Raw genomic sequence first — 21,248 nt, 5'->3', positions numbered from 1 at the left:
GCTACATAGATATCCTTAAATTTCCCATCATTAGCATAGTATTCCTAAAAAATTTCATGAACCATAGAACTATTCTGAATGATTATCAAAGCATTCATAATAGGAGGCCTGGAGAGCATATTTGCTACTTTTTTATGGACACCTTTCTTGTACATAATTACCAAATGAAACTATTGTATAAAACCCATCCACCTAAAGTGCCTACTTTTTTGCAATTTAGATTATGAGTGCAAGTACTAAAAGGGTTGGTGATCAGTGTGGATTATAGTTTCTTTTTCCATAAGTAGTGTTTCCATTTCTTAACACTCTGAACTAAAGCATAAAGTTCCTTATCATAAGTAGGATAGTCACTTACTACTCCTGAAAAAGCTTCAGAGTGGTAGCAGACTAGTTTACCTCCTTGCATGAGTATAGCTCCCATGGCAAACCCACTTTCATCTATCTCAATCTCAAATGGTTTATGTAAATTTGGTAAAACCAGAACTGGTGCAGTGCTCAACTTTTCATTCAAAGTGTAAAAATTCTTCTGTTGTAGACCTCCCCACTAAAAAGTTGCCTTGATACTGGTTAGTGCGTGCAATGGTGATGTAATATAAGAGAAGTTTGCAATGAACTTTCTCTAGTATTGAACTGCACCTAAGAAACTCCTGACTTCTATAATACATTCAATTTAATAAGATATTTCCTCTATTTAATTATTAAATTAATTAAAGTTATCAACTTATGAGGTCATATTTTATTTTATTAAATTAAATATTCTAGAAAAGGGACTAACTCCTTTTGTCACTCAAAAGGTGATTAATTAACTCCTTTATCACTAAAAAAGGAACTAGTTAACTCCTTTTATCACTCAAAAAGGAACTAGTTAACTCCTTTTACCACTCAAAAGGAAGTTAGTTAAATCTTTTTATCACTCAAAGGCAACTAGTTAACTCCCTTTTCATGAGGAAGTTTCCTTTATGACTGGCTCTCCTCTTCAATATTGATCATCCATTCAAGTTAATCTTGACCATTGATCATCTCTTGGACTCTATAAAAGAATCTCTCCATTCCTCATTATAGGGAGAAGAATTTTGGTATTTGCATCGAACTTATGCTAGAATTCTTTCTCATCTGGCTCACATTGTCATAGCTTTATTTATTGCATTATAATATCATTTAGATTTTAAATATGCATCCATTTAACATACTATGCTCTTTTATTTCTAGCTTAATTGCATTCCATCTAGTATAATTTGCATTCTCATTTAGCTAAAATCCTTCGTTCTAGAGGTCTGGCTGCCTACTTCTCATTCTAAGAGCAAAGGCATAATTCTTCTAGTTAGAAGGCAATAGGTGGATTTGTCAAACTATTTTAGATGAACAATTCCATGCTCATTTTGGGATGGTTTTGCATATAATGACTATGTTGAAGTGTGTGTGAGGATCTGAGGCCTCCATTTCACGTACACATCTCTGGTTCCCATCGTGGGGCCAAAAAATCAATTTTTTTTTGGCCTTGTTTTCTATATTTTTTGCATTTTTTTGTTCTATCACTTTTTTCCATATGATTTTCTAGATTTTAGTGTAGGAAATCTAATTTCCACACAAAAACCTAAAGATTTTGTGTCTCTCTCTACACTTTCCTACATGAAGAAGTGGATAAAGGTGTGTTATCTCACACAATGCACTCTATTTCCTTTCACAAGTCTATGCAAGATTTCACACAAAATTCTGCAACAACACTTTTTAGATTACAATTTTTAATTATGTTTGACTAATAGTTTTTCTCTGAAGCATATATTTAAGATATCTATTTTTTCTACAACTTAACCATGGTTTTTAGGATGCTTGATGAAGATACCTTTATCTAAACATTTTTAACATATACGGACTGTTTGAATGTAGGATGCTTGTCAAAGATACACATGACAAAGACTTGTTTCAAACCCACTTAAACATTGTGTCTTTTTTTATTTCTTTTCACACATAGTATAAATAGGTCTTGTGTACTTCATAGGGTGCAAGATAGGGGAATAGGGGAGTATGCTCTTTACCACTTGGAGGTCATGACCAAGGGTAAATTAGAAATCTAGAAGCCTCTGAAATATGGCATCCAAGGGAGGCAAGCAAGTTAGTGGTTGTCCCAAATGAAGCCTTTAATAAAGAGATAATGGTTTCCTTTTAGGGGATCAAAGTCTAGGAATAGACCAAGGTGAGATTGATTTAGCTAACTTGGTGATTAACATGTCTTGTATGTTTGGGTAGGGAAATGAGGTAGAGGAGTATGCTCCTTCCCCTTGAGGGAAATCATAAATTTGGACCCTTAGATTTGAACCACCAATCTGAGTCAACCTTTAGAGGGTCTGCTAGAGCAATCCAACCTCTGGCAATGACCCCAGTGAGCACACTCCTTTTTCTAGAGATTCCACCTCACTCTAATAAAGAAGCTTTGTTGAGCGAAAGACTCTAAAGCTATATTAATTTCCTCTTCTTCATTCTGACATCACATATCAAGAAGAGGCTCTGTAAACTACACTAGTTGGTGCCCACCCCAGACTTGCTAGTCAAGTGTGTGCACTTACAAATTCTAGTGTCAAATTTTCTTGTGAAGCTACCAAGAATTAGTATGAGTAGAAGCCAAGTAAACAATTCTTAGTTAGTTGCTACATAGTTCACCTCTGAAAGGAGGCATAATCTTTGTGCAAGGAGGAGGAAGAATATCTCTTGTACAACTCACCATAGGTATGCAATGGGGCATTGGAAAGTGGTATACATGCTTGACCCCTACCACAAGGGTCTTCATTTAGTGTATGTGTTATTGAGACCTTTGAATACACCAAAAATATAGGTGCCCTCTAGGGGGTGACACAACTGTGTGAGGTGTGTGCATGCACATAAGTTGTGGAACAAAGGTTTTGCCTTCTCTACCAATTTTTTGTTTTAGGGATAAAAGAGCATTTTTTATCAAGTCTTTAAACATTTTCCAAACTTTTCAAACAAAGTAAAGTTCAAGACTCCCTCACCCCTTCGAATTGCTTTGTCCTCAATCAGGTTGTTTGAAACTACTGCTTGCTTCTCGTGTTTATCTGAAAACCAAGTGTTTTGTTCAAAACAACCAAAATGCTATCTAAAAATTGAAAATGGTCTTACTACTTGTCTGAAGTTTGTTCAAAAAAACCAACATTCTATTGAGAACTATTTAAAACTTGGAAAAATCTCTTCAAAATTTAGTATTTTGTAAGCTTGATCTCTATTTTCATGCCTAGTTTTCAAAATATCACATGAAAGTCTTTTGTTTTACATTTCATTGTGTGGCCCTATCCAAGTTCTCACATAGCCCTATGAGAATCTTAATGCAAGATCTTTCAAATCAATAGTGTTTGTAACTATGTACTTTTATCATTTTAGCATATCCTCATGCGGCTTTGTACAAGTCCTCACACGGGAAAACTTCAAAAAAATTGTTGTTCTGAATCTTCACCTAGATCTATGTCTTTTTGCATAGTTCCTTGGGAATCCTCACACAAAACTATACCTATGAATTGTCAAAATTTTCCCACTGTGCTACCTGCACTCTAAATTTGGTCTAATATATGCATCATTTTACCTCTTCTCTACCTGCGAATAGTGTCAGACTAAGGCTTCTTTCTTAGCTAATGACTTGTTTACTTTAGTATACAATACACTTATCTTTCTTTTTGAGACTACATTCTAGTGTGGTCCTTGTTTATGGTTGTGGCAACAAGAAGTGGAAACATATTTTATCCCTAAATACCTATATGAGGTAGAGCTAGGGATATTAATCATGATAGAGGTTGCTCTTCATTTCATACATGGTCTATCTCTAATTCATCTAGTGAGGAATCTTCATGATCCCCCTCATTTGTCAGATCATCTCATGTTTAGAGAATGTTCTCTATAACCTTACACCAAACTAGGAACCCCTTGTATCAAGAGGATCTTGAAACTAGCAAAGATCATATGTCTCCAATAAATTCTTATTTAGGAAACCTTTTCAACCAACATATACTAAAACTTATCACATTCCTACAATGGCTGATATAGAAATCAAACATGGAGAAAAAAGTAGAGACTAGTATCAAAATAGGGATGAAAGACATGATGAACCTCTATTTATTGATGAGAATGAAGAAGAGGTCAAAGTACTCCTTGATCATATCAAAAAATGTTGAAAGGAAAAAAACTTCCAATAGGTCATGGAAATCTTACTTAATGAAGAGAAAGAGAAATACTTTCTCAAACGTGCCCAAGAAGGAGCCAAGCTACCTCATCATTTCAACATTGAAACTATCATTACACTTGAAGAGAAAATTGAGACTTCCAAATTGCCAAAACAACTGAAAATCATGTAAGACCAGTTAGCTCAAATGATGAGTGATAAAGACAAACATACAAAAACATACACCTTAGATGCTCTTTGTCCATTTCCCTTTGAAAAGAGTATAAACATGCCTCCTTTTCCAAGAGGAGTTGAGTTTCCTCAGTAAAATAAATACTATGGAACCACTGATTCCCAAGATCATTTATAGGAATTTGGTGCCTTCTCTATGGAATTTATGCATAATCAGACATATCTCATGCATCTATTCCCAAGAAGTCTAGGTGGTTAGGCTATGGAGTGGTTCTCACATTTGCCTATTGGTATCAAAACATTTGATGAAACATTTGTTTGAAACTTGCAAAAATCTCTTCAAAATTTAGTATCTTGTTAGTTTGGTCTCTATTTTTTGCCCAATTTTCCAAATATCATGTGAAATTCTTTTGTTTTGTGTTTCTTTGCATGGCCCTGTCCAAGTTTTTGCATAGCCCTATGAGAATCTCTACATGAGATCTTGCAGATTTGTAGTGTTTGTAACCCTGTAGTTCTATCAGTTCAGCATATCCTCATGCGACTTTGCACAAGTCCTCACATGGGAAAACTTTGAATTTTTTTTTTTGTTTTGAATCTTCACTTAGGTCTATGTCTTTTCATATGATTTCTTGGGAATCCTCACATAAAATTATGCCTATGAATTGTCAAAATTTTCTAATAGAGCTACATGTACTCTAAATTTGGTCTAATATCTGCATCATTTTACCTCTTCTCTATTTGTGAATAGTGTTAGATAGAGGCTTCTTTCTTAGCTAATGACTTGTGACATACACGCCAAACTAGTCTTGTCTCTTGTTTACTTTATCCTTGGTCTTTTGTGCTTGTCATACTTTGTTTCATGATAGTCATAATCTTTGGTTGTTCTAGTCATTACTCAAATGACTTGTACCTTATTATATAGTACACTTATCTTGCTTTTTGAGACTACATTCTAGTGTGGTCCTTGTTTCAGCTTTTTCTTTTCATTTGTGTCTATGACAGTGGCAACAAGAAGTGGAAACACATTTTATCCTTGAAGACCTAGATGAGGTAGATCTAGGGATAGTAATCATGTAAGAGGTTGCTCTTTAGTTCATACATGGTCTATCTCTAGTTCATCTAGTGAGGAATCTTCATGATCCCCCTCACCTATCAGATCATCTTGTGTTTAGAGAATGTTCTCTATAAACTTACGACAAACCAGGAACCCCCTTCTATCAAGAGGATCTTGAAACTAGAAAAGGTCATATGTTTCCAAACAATACAGCTGAATTCTTATTTAGGCAACCTTTTTAACCAACATATGCTAAAACTTATCACATTCCTACAATGGTTGATAAAGAAACCAAACATGGAGAAAAAAGTAGAGACCAATATCAAAATAGGGATGAAAGACATGGAGAACCTCTCTTTATTGATGAGAATGAAGAAGAGGTCAAAGTACTCCCTGATCATATCGAAAAATGTTGAAAGGACAAAAACATCCAAAAGGTTATGGAAATATTACTTAATTAAGAGAAAGAGAAATACTTTCTCAAACTTTCCAAAGAAAGAGCCAAGTTTCCTCATCATTTCAACATTGAAACTATCATTACAACTGAAGAGGAAACTAAGACTTCCAAATTGCAAAAACATATAAAAATCATGCAAGACTAGTTAGCTCAAATGATGAGTGATAAAGACAAACCTACAAGAACATACACCTTAGACACTCTTAGTCCATTTCCCTTTGACAAGAGAATAAACATGCCTCCTTTTCCAAGAGGAGTTAAGTTACCTAAGTACAATAAATACTTTGGAACCACTGATCCCCAAGATCATTTGTGGGAATTTGGTGCCTTGTCTATGGAATTTATGCATAATCATACATATCTTATGTGTCTATTCCCAAGAAGTGTAGGTGGTTAGGCTATGGAGTGGTTCTCACATTTTCCTTTTGGTATCAAAAAATTTGATGAAATTGCTAACTTGTTTGTCCAACATTACTCTCACAACATACAACACCTAGTTAATATTCGAGACTTGTGCAAACTTAAATAGAGAGTTTGTGAACCTTTCCTCACATTCCTTTAGAGATGGAGACAACATTATGCCAAATACTCATGAAAAATCCCAAAAATAGAGAAACTTGACATCTTTATGGATAAGTCATGCCTAATTTTGGGTATAGAGTTCAACTTCAAGGTCCACATACCTTTGAAGACATGGTCACGTAAGCTATCTAGATAGAGGAATTAATAGTCAAAATGGGTGAAATAACCCTTCAAAAGGACACTAAACAAGGGCTAACCTCGAATAAAGAAAAGTCTAGATATGTGAACAAAAATTGAGAGGTTCTAAATGACAAAGTTGTTGACAACATTACTCCTAAAATTGCTAAGGTAGTATTCAATCTTATAGATAATCTAAGAGCATCCAAGAATGTTGAGAAACCTCCTCCTAAAAATAAGACATCTAAGAAAGAACCAAGGAACTCATGGGTTACACACCTTAAATGAGATTTTACACCTCTTGGTAAAAATTTGGATGTGGTTTACAAGACCTTTTCACAAAATAAACTCATTTCTCCATTAGACAATTCTTGTCCTTATGATCCACAACCACAACCAACATGGTGGAATGAAAATTCATTTTGCAAATACCACCAAAACAAAGGTCATAAAACTAGCAATTGTATCAACTTGCATCACAGAATTCAAGACCTAATTGATGATGGTGACATTGTTGTGGATGGACATAACAAGAACTCAAATCAAAAAGTTTTCAAGGAGCCATTCCCTCAATATGAAAAAGGAGAAAACTCAAAACCAAAACCTAATAACAAGTTCAACTATACATACTCTAACAATGATTATAAGATAGTCCATATGGTTGAACCAGTTGGTATTGAGTACTATGATGTTATTACCATCAAGGGTAAACAAGACAAAACTAAACCTAAGACAACATTTTTCTTAAGAGGTTCTACTTCTATAGCATCTGACAATAAGTCATCACAAACTTGTGCCAATGTTTTTAGACATTCTCATGCCAAGATAGTACTCAAAGGCCCTTTGCCTTCTGCTCCTGAGATAGAACAACACAAAAACACACCTCTTGCTTGTCCATCTAGAAAAGGAAAAAAACTTGCTAGTTTCAGTATACTTGATCAGTTACAATGAACAAATGCTTAAATTACTATCTTTAACTACTTAAAATCTCTCCTACTCATAGGTAGATTCTTGATAAAGCACTCACTAAGGAAAATGTTCCTCAAGATCTTGATCTTGAGAGATTCCAATCTATGGTAGGTCATCTGACTTCACCTTACTATATGTCTTTCTTTGAGGAGGATGACAATTCACTAAATCATTTGTCTAATCAAACTCTACACATTGAGGACATGATACACCAAAAATGTGTACAACACATGCTTATTGATAATGAATTTGGTTTCAATATTGTCTCTACTGCTTTGCTCAGACAATTACAATATTCTAAAGAGTCTTTTGACCCTCGTTGTAAGATAACTATCAAAGTGTATGATGAAGTCAAGCACAAATCTTTGGGCCTTTTTATGTTACCTCTTCAAGTTGGTCATATTGAAAGGGATGTCACTTGTCAAGTCTTGGACATTCCCTTATCTTACAATATTTGGTTTGGAAGACCATGGATACATGAGATGCGAGCTATACCTTCCACTTATCATCAATGCATAAATTTTCTATTTCATGACTCTAAAGTCACTATACGTACAAGTACTAGCTATACCTATAACATGCTAAAATTTGTTAAAAACTTTGTACCTACTAATAGAGAATCTTTAGATTACCATGATAACAACCTGAAGCAAATTGAGCAATCACTATAGATAAAAGAAACTGGAATGGGTGAATATCAAATGGAACCTATTTTGTCTTTAACATCTCTTCTTGAATCTCCCCATCATTATTGGAGATCATTTGAAGTGAAGATACCTTTTATGTTGACACCTCAAACAAAGTATAATGGTACACTTGTCAATGCTATAGTCCCTCTTGAGGAGGAAAGTGAAAAAAGAGCTATTGCTACATGGATCTACCAAGAGGAAACTCTAGTTGACCTCACAGAATAGTCTCATGAAATTACTCAAGAGAAGTATGGTCTAGGTCTTAAATTCATGAAATACTTTGGATATAAGGGAACTAGTCCTAGTGGATGCAATAAAAATTGTCTAATTAATCAAGTCAAAGAAATAACTAGGAGGAACTAAGATACATCTAGTCTAGGCTTCAAGAAGATTCCCTTCCATCTAGGGATCAACAAATTTGTACCCAAACTTGAAAATTCATCTAAAAATGACTCACAAGCTGAGTCTGATGACCATGAAGACAATGTTGATGATGAGGATCCTTATCCTTATCCCATTCCTGATGATCTTGCTAAATTATTTGCTGAACCTAATGATTTTGTACCATGTGTTAGCACCATGGATGGTGATAGTGTTTCTTCTAATGATACTACTAGTTCACATCATGCCCAACAAGAACAAGAAGAGTCTAGTCATGCTTTGCATATTGAATATCATTGTAAAAATCTAGATGATGAGGGAGAGTTTGTTCCTATCACTATTGGAGAAATCTATAGTTTGTCACCATGTAGTACAGATTCTAAGGAATATGAATTTGACTCTCTCTCAGAGGAAACTATAGACAAAGATATAGATCAAGTTCATGTATATGAAAACCTCCTTGAAGTAGGTGAAGCATCTAGGGTTAGGTCAGATGAGTCTTATCCAATGGGTGTCATCAAGTCTTCGATTAATGACATTAGAACTTAGAGATATTCAAACACACTTATAGATGAAGTTACTCAAGCTCTTGAATTGCTTGTCCAAGCATTTAATGATTATACCATTAACTCAATCAAACCTATCATATCACTTTCACTCACCTATCCTAAGCTCATAGACTAGAATTCCAATGCATCTAGTGAAGTCCTTACATTCTAGAATGACTATGCTCTTTTCTACTACTTAAGTGCTATTGAACCAGTACCATCTTCCACTACAATTTTTCATGACATGATGCATAAACCAATGGAGGATTATGTTGATGATACCTTATTTAAGAGCACAAAATGAAATACTTAGCTTCAAGATTTGGGACCTATCTTGGATTGCATGGAGAAATTCAGTCTAAGAATTAAAACCAAGAAGTGTGCATTTGGTGTAACATCTAGGAAACTACTTGGCTACATTGTTTCTAAAAAAGGAATTGGGGTTGATCCAAAGAAATTCAAAGCAATAATAGACATGCCTCCACCTCATAATATCAGTTAAATGAGGGGCTTACATGGAAGACTTCAATCCATATGGTGATTCATCTCACAACTGGTATATAGGTCCCAACCTTTTATCAAAACACTGCATAAAGGTGTGAAATATAACTAGAGTCAAGATTGCAAACAAATCTTAACATAGATAAAACAATACCTTGCTAATCCATTGATCTTGATGCTTCTTATTCACAGTAAACCTCTCATCTTGTACATTTCAGCAACAAAATCATCTTTGGCTATCTTACTAGCACAAGAAGACAATGATAACAAGGAAAGAGCTATCTACTACTTGAGTCACACATTGATTTCTTATTAAATGAATTATAATATCATTGAGAAGGCTTTCTTGGTAGTTTTTTTTACTTCTCAAAAGTTGAGACACTACATGCTTGCTCATACTATGTGACTAGTTGCTAAAATTGATCCATTAAAGTACTTAGCAAGGCAACTTTGATAGGAAGACTGGCTAAGTAGGTCATGATAATAAGTGAGTTTGACATTCAATATGTTGAACAAAAGGCTATCAAAGGATAAGAAATTTATAATCAGTTAGCAGAAGCACCAATGGAGAGTCTTCTTCCCCTCATCATTTATTTTCTTGATAAATCAATTCTAACAATTACACATCAAAGTTGGATGATTTTCTTTAAGGGTTCATTAACACAACAAGGATCAAGTGTTGGACTCTTGTTTGTCACACCAAAGAGGTACCCACTACCTAAAGCATACAAGATTCTACTTCCTTGTACAAATAATATCATAGAGCATAAAGCTGTCATTAACAACTTGAAGATTGTAGTTGAATGGAGAGTGGATCAATTAAACATCTTTGGTGATTCACATCTTATAATTAACCAGGTCAATGATGTATATTAGAAAAAGGATGAGAAATTAATCCCTTATAAATTCATGGTAGATGAATTGAAGAAATACTTTTCTCATATCACTTTTCAATAGATTCCTTGGGTAGAAAACAAAGTGGTTGATGCCATGGCTACTTTGGCTTCCTTGTTATAGATGCCAGAAAATGATCTTTGACACGAGTTCTTGATGGAAATGTTACTCTACCTTGCCTATGACTCTTCCAAATCTAGGATGATCTTTTCTATTGTAGGACAAGAATAATCTCACTACCACTACATATACTTTTACTTACATGGACAAACCATCCTAGACAATCTAATCTAGAATGAAAAATGTCACCTTATCTGTAATGCTTCATGATATGTTATTATTGCTAACAACTTGGTTAGGAGAGGTCTCAATAGAACATTCCTTAGGTCTCTAGAATCCAATGAGTCTAAATGTGCATTAATAGATTACATTAAGGCATCTGTGGGTCTCACTCAAATGGCTTGACACTAGCTTGTAAACTTATTAGAGCTGGTTACTATTAGCCAAATATGGAGGAAGAGGTGATCAAATATGCTAATTCCTATAAGCAATGCAAGATCCATGGGAATCTAATTCATGCTTCAGCTAGAGATTTAATTCTATTTGTTACATTATGGCCATTTCAACAATAAGCCTTTGATCTTGTGGGTCAAATTCACCCATCCTCTTCAAATGGACATAAGTTTATCATTACCACTACAAAATACTTCACTAAGTGGGTAGAGGAAATCCCTCTTTCTATAGAAAATGGAAAAATTATAGCTTTGTTCATCATGAATTACATCATATGCAGGTATGGTGTACCTTCCTCCATCACTATTGAAAATGGAGGATAGTTTAAAAATAATGATCTTAAGGAATTGTGTAAAAGGTTTAGAATTAAGTAACATTGGTCTCCTATTTATTATCCCTAGGGTAATGGTCAAGTGGAAGCATCCAACAAGGCAATCCTTAAGATTTTGCATCAAACAGTTAGTAAATCTAGAAGGGCCTGGCACCTTTAGATTAATCTAGCTTTATGGGCTTATAGAACAAGTATCAAAACTCCAACAGGTACAATGTCCTTTTCTTTAGTGTATGGAGTAGATGATGTGCTCCCAATTGAGGTTGAGATTCTTACTTTGAGAATCTCCTAAAGGGCCTCATTACTGATGATGAGTATAGAATATCCCAACTTTAAGAGCTAGTATTGTTAGATGAACATCAGCAAGTGGCATGTGATCATCTTCAAGCTTATCAGCAGTGTATATCTAGAAGTTACAAGAAGAAAGTAAAGCCACGTGACTTCCAACTGGGTGATCTCATCCTGAGAGAAAACCCTAAGAATCAACAAAAAAGGGTACAAAAGGGAAAGTTCAAATCCAACTGGCTTGGTCCATACATAATCACTACAATGTTCATATTTTGTGCATACCAAATTTCTATAGCCACACAAGGGAAAGGTGCTCAAAGATCCCATCAACACTCTCCACTTGAAGTGGTTCTACAGCTGATTTGATCTTAGAAGCTCTCTATGAATACTTAAATGTCCTATAAAATCATTACCTTGGTGAAAAACTTGCAATAGACACCTTGGTAATATCAAAAAAATAAAAAAGAGAATAATACAAAAAAAATTGAAAAACCAAAAAAGTGCCATGAATGGAAACTTGGAAACAGACATCGTGGTAGTGAAAATAAAATTTCTAACAAGAATGTGAAAACCTGGTAAACAGGCGTGTCTTGTTCCCAATGCTATATCTTACAGCGCATCTCTAGGCTCATGTATGGTTTCTTTCCTACCTTATTTTGTTTCTTATGCTCATGTATCCATGGATTGAGTCTTGTCATAACTCAGGGGCAACACCCTATAGTGCCATAGGAATCTCTCACGACAGTCACTAGTTGTTTTGACTATGTTTTCCTACTATCGCTAGTGTCACTTTTTGAGATTCCTCTCATGGATTATCTCTTAAGTATTAGTCACAAATTATTCTAACTATGCCAACCTACTATTTCTAGTGTCACTTTTTGAGATTCCTCTCATAGATTATCTCTTAAGTGTTAGTCACTAGTTATTCTAACTATGTCTGCCTACTATTGCTAGTGTCACTTTTTGAGATTCCTCTCATGGATTATATCTTAAGCATCAGTCACTAGTTGTTCTAACTATGTCTACCTATTGTAGCTAGTGTCACTTTTTGAGACTTCTCTCGTGGATTATCTTTTAAGCATCAATCACCAGTTGTTATAACCGTGTCTGCCTACTATTGCTAGTGTCACTTTTTGAGATTCGTCTCATAGATTATCTCTTAAGCGTTCGTCACTAGTTGTTCTAACTATGTCTACCTACTATCACTAGTGTCCCTTTCTTTGAGATTGCTCTCATAGATAATCTCTTAAGTTTTAGTCACCAGTTGTTCTAACTATGTTTGCCTATTGTCGCTCATGTCACTTTTTGAGATTCCTCTCATGGAAAATCTCTTAAGCATCAATCACCAGTTGTTCTAACTATGTCTATCTACTATCACTCAGTTTACTATCAAGGTTCTTCTTATTTCAAGATTCCCATTTGACTTCAGTCACTAGTCATTTTGATTGCGTCTATCTACTATCATCCTCTTACTAAAGATATTTCTTTCAAACATGTTCTGAACATTAACACTTGATACCAATCCTATAACACCAAAAATTGAACTCAAAATAATAAATTTATTTGGAATATGTTGTTCTTTTCTTTGTTTGTTTTTATTTTTTTATTTTATCAGGTCTCTTTGAGAAACTCGATGATATCACTTTCAATTAGAGAAGCGAGGACTAGGGGCATGATCTTTCCACTAGTACATTTGACCCCATTTTTAGACCAACATTTTTGACCATCTATTAAAATGTTTTAGATTGGTCAGAATATGGAAGAATTTTTTTTTAAAGTAAAAATTCCTACCTATGTTGGTCAAAATTTTGACCAACGCTTACTCCATACTCATGCAATGATGAGAAAATTATAAGCATAATCAAATCTCAGCCTGTTCTTTTGGTCACAAGTGTGGAAAGAGTGTTGGAGCCAAAGATTTAACTGCTAAGAGATTTTGGCATTTGGAGGGAAAATCTAAGCAAAATTTTATTTGGGCTACCTTAGATCTTAACAGCAAAGCTAGAAATCCTCCACTCCAACATTGAGCTTCTCAAGACTATATTTCTAACAAATGATTTTTTGATGAGAGCAATTAGGAACTACTACTTTACTTTAGGAGGGTTTTGGTTTTCATGGAATAGAGCTCACCATGTTTTTGTCGATAGATCCTCATATTTTGAGGTGTAGTTCTCTAACCCTAGAGCAACTTGATCTCATTCAAAATATTGGCATTTGCAAGGAAGAAAAAATGTACAAATACGTTATGCGCATGGTGGCCATAACTCCTATTAAAATGTTACAAGCTAGGATAGACAATCTTCAACTTTGCAGCCTCTCGTAGGTAGTTAGGGTTTTCCCTTTGATTCTCACAATGTTGGAGGAAAGCATTAAGAAAAAAGTGGAATTTATGCTCAATCACATGAAACTCTCTATAGACTTTGTGGTAATGAATTCATGCCTATTTTCAATGAGTTTGGACAAGTTAATCAGGCCCAAGCTTTTAGTTTTGCCAACTATAGAAGAAATAAATGGAGTAGAGCAAGTTAATTTGAATCAGCTTTTTTCAATGTTGATGTTGTTTGAGGCCAAGTTTGTTGCCCAAATCATTCAAGTGCATTCTAAATCCGATGCTCTATGGACTGTCTATAAAAATGCAATGTCTCAAAAGCTTGTAGACAAATAGAATATAAGTTTCTTAGCAATTCATGTGTTTGGATTTATCAAGCCCATATGATCAGGCTAGTCCATCCAATGTGAAATGATGATGATACTAACCTTGTTCTTTCTAAGAGCACCAATAGGTGGAAAACATCTTTTTTCACAAGCTATTATCCAAAAATTGGGATTGTAATTGCACTAGTAATAAAGGTATGCTTCTACCATTCTAAGCAAAAATTCCATTAGAATAGCAGATATTGTATTTTTCACAATTCATCTAAGTTCTTTTGGATTCACAGACTACTATCCCTAGATTGTAATTGTAATTACATTGCTAATCTATTCTTGTTCTTTTGAATTTCCTACTTCTGTCGATAAATTAGGACTGTAACTGCATTGCTAATCAAGGTATGCTTTTTCCATACTACCAAAAATTTCTATTATAATTCAAGTTATTGTGCTTTTCACAACTCGTATGAATTCTCTTGGATTATAAACTATTGCCCACGAAGTGGGATTTAAATTGCAATGCTAATCAAGTTATGCTTCTTCCATTGTACCAAAAAATTCTATTATAATACTAGTTATTGCATTTTTCACAATTCATTCTATTGAAGTAGTAAGGAACATATGCTACTTGCATTTGATTTTGCAAAATATTATTTTTGACCACCTAAATAGGGAGACCATTTGATCATCATGGGACATCCCATAGAACAAAACCTTATGCTAGTTTTACTTGGTTTTCTTGACTCCACTCTTAAGTAAAGTAACTCACTTTGTAGTAAGTAGATGATAAGAAAAGCTATCACAAGGTTCACTCTCCTACTTAGTTTTTTTGTATCCTTATTTACTAGTAAATACATTGAATAATGCTTTTGGATTGAACAGTGTCTGCAATTTTTTCTATACAATCTTTTTTTTTCTCTTCCTCTTGATGATGGATCACAGAGTATAATCTGAAAAATTACTACTGTGTGTTGCAAACATAGTTTAATTCAGAACCATTATTTAATATAAGCATGAACTTTAGAAATCTAATGAAATTAAGCAAATGCATTGGTATACTCTTTTTCCTTGACTCCTCGATCAACTTAGTATATAATAAGGTAATGTGCAAAATAATTTAAATAATCCTTGGGAAATATTGTGTTAGGGTGTATAGTGTGCATCTAGCTTGGAGTCATAGACTGCAGCCAAGGATAACTCATGTACCTAATGTTGTGCCCCCTGCCCAATTGATATTGCCCCTAAACTCATCACTCTACTTGCCATTAAACTGAATATTTAATATAAAATAATTATATAACTTGAAGCATAATGGATTTAACCCTTGGTCACTAGGAAATGGGGATGGAGATAAGATGAGTATGCCATTTTTTGGTATGAAGACCACATATAGCTGATTCTTGATTATTCTTATTTTAATTTTCCTTCTTGGGATCTTCCAGATTTTTTCTCAAAAAAAACAATTTAAACTTAAGTTGGAATATGCAATTCATTTACAAAGATAACTTCTATAAAATATTATTAATTTTGATGCATATATGAGATAATTCTGGTTTAGATATTACATTAATATGAATTAATAATCATTAAATAGTAAGAATATATGATAACAACTACTCCAATGAGTATTATATTTAAATATCAATAGGTTTTCATGGTAACATATAAATTCATATGAGCATCACACATCTCTATACCAAAGTGTCTCAATAGCATTAATAATTTTTCCAAGGGAAATTTCTACTGTAATCATATCAAGAATTTGTTGGAAATATTTTCTAAACATAAATCTCAAGGATGGTCATCTTTGTATTGTGAGAACATGGGAGAATTCTCTGTTCATCCATCTCTGTGTGGAAGTAAAATTTCTAAGGCCCAGGATAAATTGGCAATGCCTTTTCTGGATAGAATCTGGTTTATAATTAAAATTTCTATTTATCACTAGATTTAATAACTCTTCCATGATCTATTTCAAGACAAGCTACAAAATCTTGTCAGTACCTCATCAGGCTACATTGAATCACCTCCTCACAAAGTAAAGAAGTGAGTGGAGGCATTGCAAGATCTATAGGTATTGATATGTTTAGATTGTGATTTTCTGTGTAAATATATTCATGCAAAGGGATTTATGATTTTTCTACTACCAATAAAGGGTAAACATAAGGAAATAGAGACTAATTTTTATAAAGAAAAAGCTATGTTGGAGGCCAAGTATCAAAAGCTTTACGAACCTTTTTACAAGAAGGTATCTGTGTTTAGTGTTTTTTCTGGGTGTTCAAAATTGAAAGCTTCATATAATCTCTTGATCTCTTGCTTTTCTAAGCAATTACTGAATTTTCAGGCACTATTGTATATTGTTATCTTTATCAGAAAACTTGGTCCAATAGATTGAAACTTTCTTACTCATAGGAGTTTGCACACATGTAGTTGATATATACAATGAGAGTCAAGTACTTTTCATATTATGAGGTTTTACTTGATGTTGCTATCTTCTTGCTATGTACATTAAACCATTTAAAACTTAAATAGGTTTATTCTAATGGATTGGAACCTGCAAATTTGTATATATTTATTTAGATAATTGGTTGATATTAAGCTACCACAAAGGTTGATAATTTAAGTTAGATACTTCATACTCATTATATATATTGTACTAGATGATGTTGTCTACTTCTACTTTATTCTTATTATTTACAGTTTTCGGGTCAGACAATACATGATTCATTATACATCGACTTGCCTAGAACACAATATCTAGCATCCCCTATGCAACATTTCCTTGTCATATTCTTGATTGTCTTTCTGCTCTAGGATTCCTATATGATCTAATTTGCTATATCTTTGATTTTTTGAGATGCTATTTTTTCATTATTATTGCATCTTCTGTTCACATGATTCATAAAAAAGAATTTCCTAAATAATAACATCTTGTTTCACTTGTGTAGTTTCCTCAGCATTCTCTAGAATTTATTTTATCCTACGATTCCCATGTAACCTTATCTATTCTATTTCATAATGTCTTTCCTTCTTATAACCTAGATTTCATCACCAATTAAATATGCTGTGCATTCCAAAAAATATCGTGGGATGTGAGTCTTCTTTGTTTACACTGTAGGTGAGTTTTCAGTGTTGACCATAAAATATCTCAGAATAAGAACAAGAAAATGGAAGAATAGATGATGTCTAATCAAGTGCAAATAGGATAATATCATAATAGAAAATGCTTTTTGGTTCTATGAAATGACATCCTTAAAGCATAGATGGAACTTTTACAATCTTTTAGGAGCAACTTGATCTATAATAAACTATATTTTATTCAAATCTTTCTCTTGGATAATTATATGCCGGTAAGAAATTAAAGAGACAAAATAACTACTTGAGTTTACGATTCTCAGTACAAAATTTTGTAAAAGATGTTTAGCTCTTAGGGTAAAAACTTTTTGATTCTACTCGACACTATATAATCTATATTCCTGTAATGAAATATTTCGTTGTAGCGATATGACATTGTGAATGGAGTAGTAGATGTTGAAGATGATAAAAAAGAGGAGGAAGATTCAAAGAAACATGATGCTAGTATGCAATAGTTGTTTCAAATTCAAGGTTCCTTTGATCTGTGATATTTGGTGGGAAGTGCTTATTGTGATATCTTTGTCATTATGGCAGAAAAGGGTGTTCTTGAATTTTGGCTGACTTCCATGAAGAACAATGATGTTTTGGCAATGCAAGTAGGATGTTGCTCCTTTTCCTTGTATCTAATACTCACTTTGGCTATACCAAGCAATATTACCTATCTTCAAAATGTAGTGAATTTAATGACTTTTTTTAATAATAAATAGATTACAGAACGTGATGAAGGTGCCTTGAAGTTTTTGGAGGATATACAATGTTCTCACCTTGACAGTGACAAGGGTGAGAAAAGTTTCAAGTTGGGGTTCTTTTTCAATGAGAATTCTTATTTTAAGAATTCTGTGGTAAGTACTCACATTTTAGTGCGCTTGGAACACTTTCAATGTCTATTTTATTTTTCAATTTCTTAATATATTCATTACCTTCCTAAGCTATAATATTTCCTTTGTGAAATGCAGTTAACAAAGATATATTACATGGAAGATGAAAATGAACCTATCTTGGATCGTTTAGTAGGGTAATTCTAATGCAAATATCTCCTTTTGCTAATTAGATTATGTGAATTTCTTCATTCATGTAGTGATGTTATTTCACACACAGAACTAAAATTGTTTGGTTACCTGGTAAGAACTTAACTTGAAAGGTCATGAAGAAGAAGCCTAAGAAGGGAGTGAAGAATGCAAAACCAATGAAAAATTGAGCAATGCCCAAGTTTCTTCAATTTCTTTGATCCACCCAAGGTTCCTGAAGATGATGATGTTGATGATGATGCTATGAGTAATGATGAGCAAACTTTTTCTTATTGTTGCAGTCTTTAGTTCTCAAAGAATACACTTTTTGGCATCCTGTATTTGTGTTTTGATAAGTTTGTGGGGTGGTTTACAGGCTGAGAAATTACAAGATATGATGGAGCAAGACTATGAGATTGGGTTTATTCTTGATCCATTGCAAACTGTTTGGGTTTATGTACCTTTTGGGTACCGAGTTTCATTGATTTTATGTGTTTTTTGTAGATCAACAATTAAGGATAAACTCATCCCTCATGTAGTTTCTTGGTTCACTGGGGAAGTAGGTGATGATGAAGAATGTATATCTGAAGATGATGATGATGCTGATGAAGATGATGATGGGAGTGAGGAAGAGGATGAAAATCACAAAGGGGAAGAAAATGGCCATAAAAGTGCTTAGACAATTTGCTTGATTATGTCATGCTCAGAAATTTATGCTTGTTCCTCAAATTTTGGCATGAAATTAAACATTTATTTATCTTTTTGCGGCAATGTAGTAGTATGGATTTAAAGTCCAACCTAGATTCTAGGTAAGCATTTGTTAAGGGTTTGGCAGTTTCCAAGTCTAGGTTGGTATTTATTATGGGGTTTGCTTTTCAAAAGATTATGATTAGGAATAGGATTAATTTAGACTCAATTTTTTGGTGGATGGGTTTAATAGTAGCCATTTGAGTACAAGTAGTAGTACAGAGTCTACACACACCAACACCAGGCAATTGAGTGCAAATGAAAATTTATATGTGCTAATATTGAAGAATATTTCCTGGTATGTTCATAGATAGTTCCTTCATATCATGCATTTTTGCCAGTGTCTTTCTTTAGATGGAAATCATTGTTGAACAAAGAGATGATGTTATGTGTAGGAGTGTTGACTGCTGATATTTTAATCTAATGAAAATCATGTTTCAAAATTTTGTTAATTATAGGATTAGATTGTATTGAATTAAGTTAGCTTTCCTCTAAGCCTTAACATGGGATGAATTCAACATTGATATTTCTCCAAGTCTTAACAATATTTGCATTATAGCTATTTGAGTAACAAATATATTTCTTATGAATAACTTGGCAAGAAAAATGTTTTTCTTTTTCCCAATAATGGGAAAACATTGGGTTAGTGTTAAGTTTGGGGAAGAAAATTGGTCAGGGTTAGGTTAAGGAAAAAATTAAAAAAACAACAGGTGAAAAAATTATTGAAGTCCATAAACCATAAATTTTTTAATAAATTTTTTTTCAGAGATTGCCAGAAAATCACAGTTTTCCTGATTTACTCATAATTTTCCACTCTAAAAACATTGGTAACAATCCGAATCTTGCAAGTTATTCCAATCTCAACAACTACTAGCTATCATCAGTTTGATAGGCTAGGTGTAAACTCTTCTTTCATTCCTATTGCATTTAAAATTTGTTATGATCTACGTCTTGTCCCAGTTGTGCTAATTGAATGTTGCTGTTGATAAACTTCAGGCATCAGTAAGAAAACTATTATAGTGCTTGCTATTTCACATATGGAAGGTATTTGGATGATATCATGTAGAATTTTGTTGTATCACAACCACACTAATAGCAGGTTGTAGGAATATTGTGTGTATGTTTTTATGAGGAAACTCAAGGGATATAAGACACTGCAATTTTATTTTTATTGTGGTTCCAAATTAATTAATTCTACAATTTGTAATATAATTATCTTAAGTATAGTTTCAAATTAATTCTACAATCAGCACTAAGTTGTAGCACAATTGCAACCCCCTGCCCCAACTATACAACATTCCCATGACATTCATATATTCATATAGTATATCTACTGACATTGATTATGGTTTTTGTTTTCCAGGTTTGTGAGGTTTTCATGTATAAATCATAAATCTAGGTGGGATTTGATGAGAAATAGCTGGGATTTTTCCAAGCTAGGTAAGAATATAAAGTCATGAATGACCAGGCACTGAACAATGTTGTTCGTTGTTGTACATGGATTTGATGTGTTGTTCTGATTGTAGGATCTTCTATCTCTCCTTTTTGCATACACACAAATCAATGATAAAGAGAAACTAGTGGGCTACACAATGGAAGCTTTTGTTAAATTGGGGGAATGGAATGGGAATGAAAAGTCATTAAATTTTGATTGATTGTGTTATAACTTATGCAACCACCTAGTTTTTCCCTTCATTCATTCATTTATGATTCAAGAGTGGGTATATATTTTCTCTTTTGTTGTGCCCTTTTGATCTATGTTTCTGTAGTGATCTTTTTCAGTGGAGAAGGAAGAAAGGGAAAAGGAAAAGGAAGGGTCTTCTATACACTATGTATTAGAAGTGTCTTACATACAATACTTTAGTTGCCAGCAGGAGCAGCAAGAGGCTAGGTTAGTCAGTAGTGGTGGTGGTAGTAGTAGCAGTACTAACTATACCATTCTATACTATGTAGAGGTAGACTATGGTTCCACATTTTGCATGCATGTCTACCAAGCTAATGGAAACAACATTCAACAATAGCTCTCTATAATTTA

The 21,248-nt window shown here is 33.7% G+C and overlaps 1 pseudogene; it reads left to right on the top strand.

Moving 5' to 3' along the window:
- The first annotated feature begins 16,149 nt into the window (after positions 1-16,149).
- Positions 16,150-19,145, top strand: LOC149545972 (nucleosome assembly protein 1;2-like; annotated as a pseudogene).
- The last annotated feature ends 2,103 nt before the right edge of the window (positions 19,146-21,248 follow it).

The sequence above is a fragment of the Cupressus sempervirens genome, chromosome 7 (assembly GCF_028749045.1).
Source record: "Cupressus sempervirens isolate cs-2001-9-10 chromosome 7, ASM2874904v1, whole genome shotgun sequence".
Lineage (NCBI taxonomy): Eukaryota > Viridiplantae > Streptophyta > Pinopsida > Cupressales > Cupressaceae > Cupressus > Cupressus sempervirens.
The sequence above is the reverse complement of the archived record's forward strand: the minus strand, read 5'-3'. Positions and strand labels throughout refer to the sequence as shown.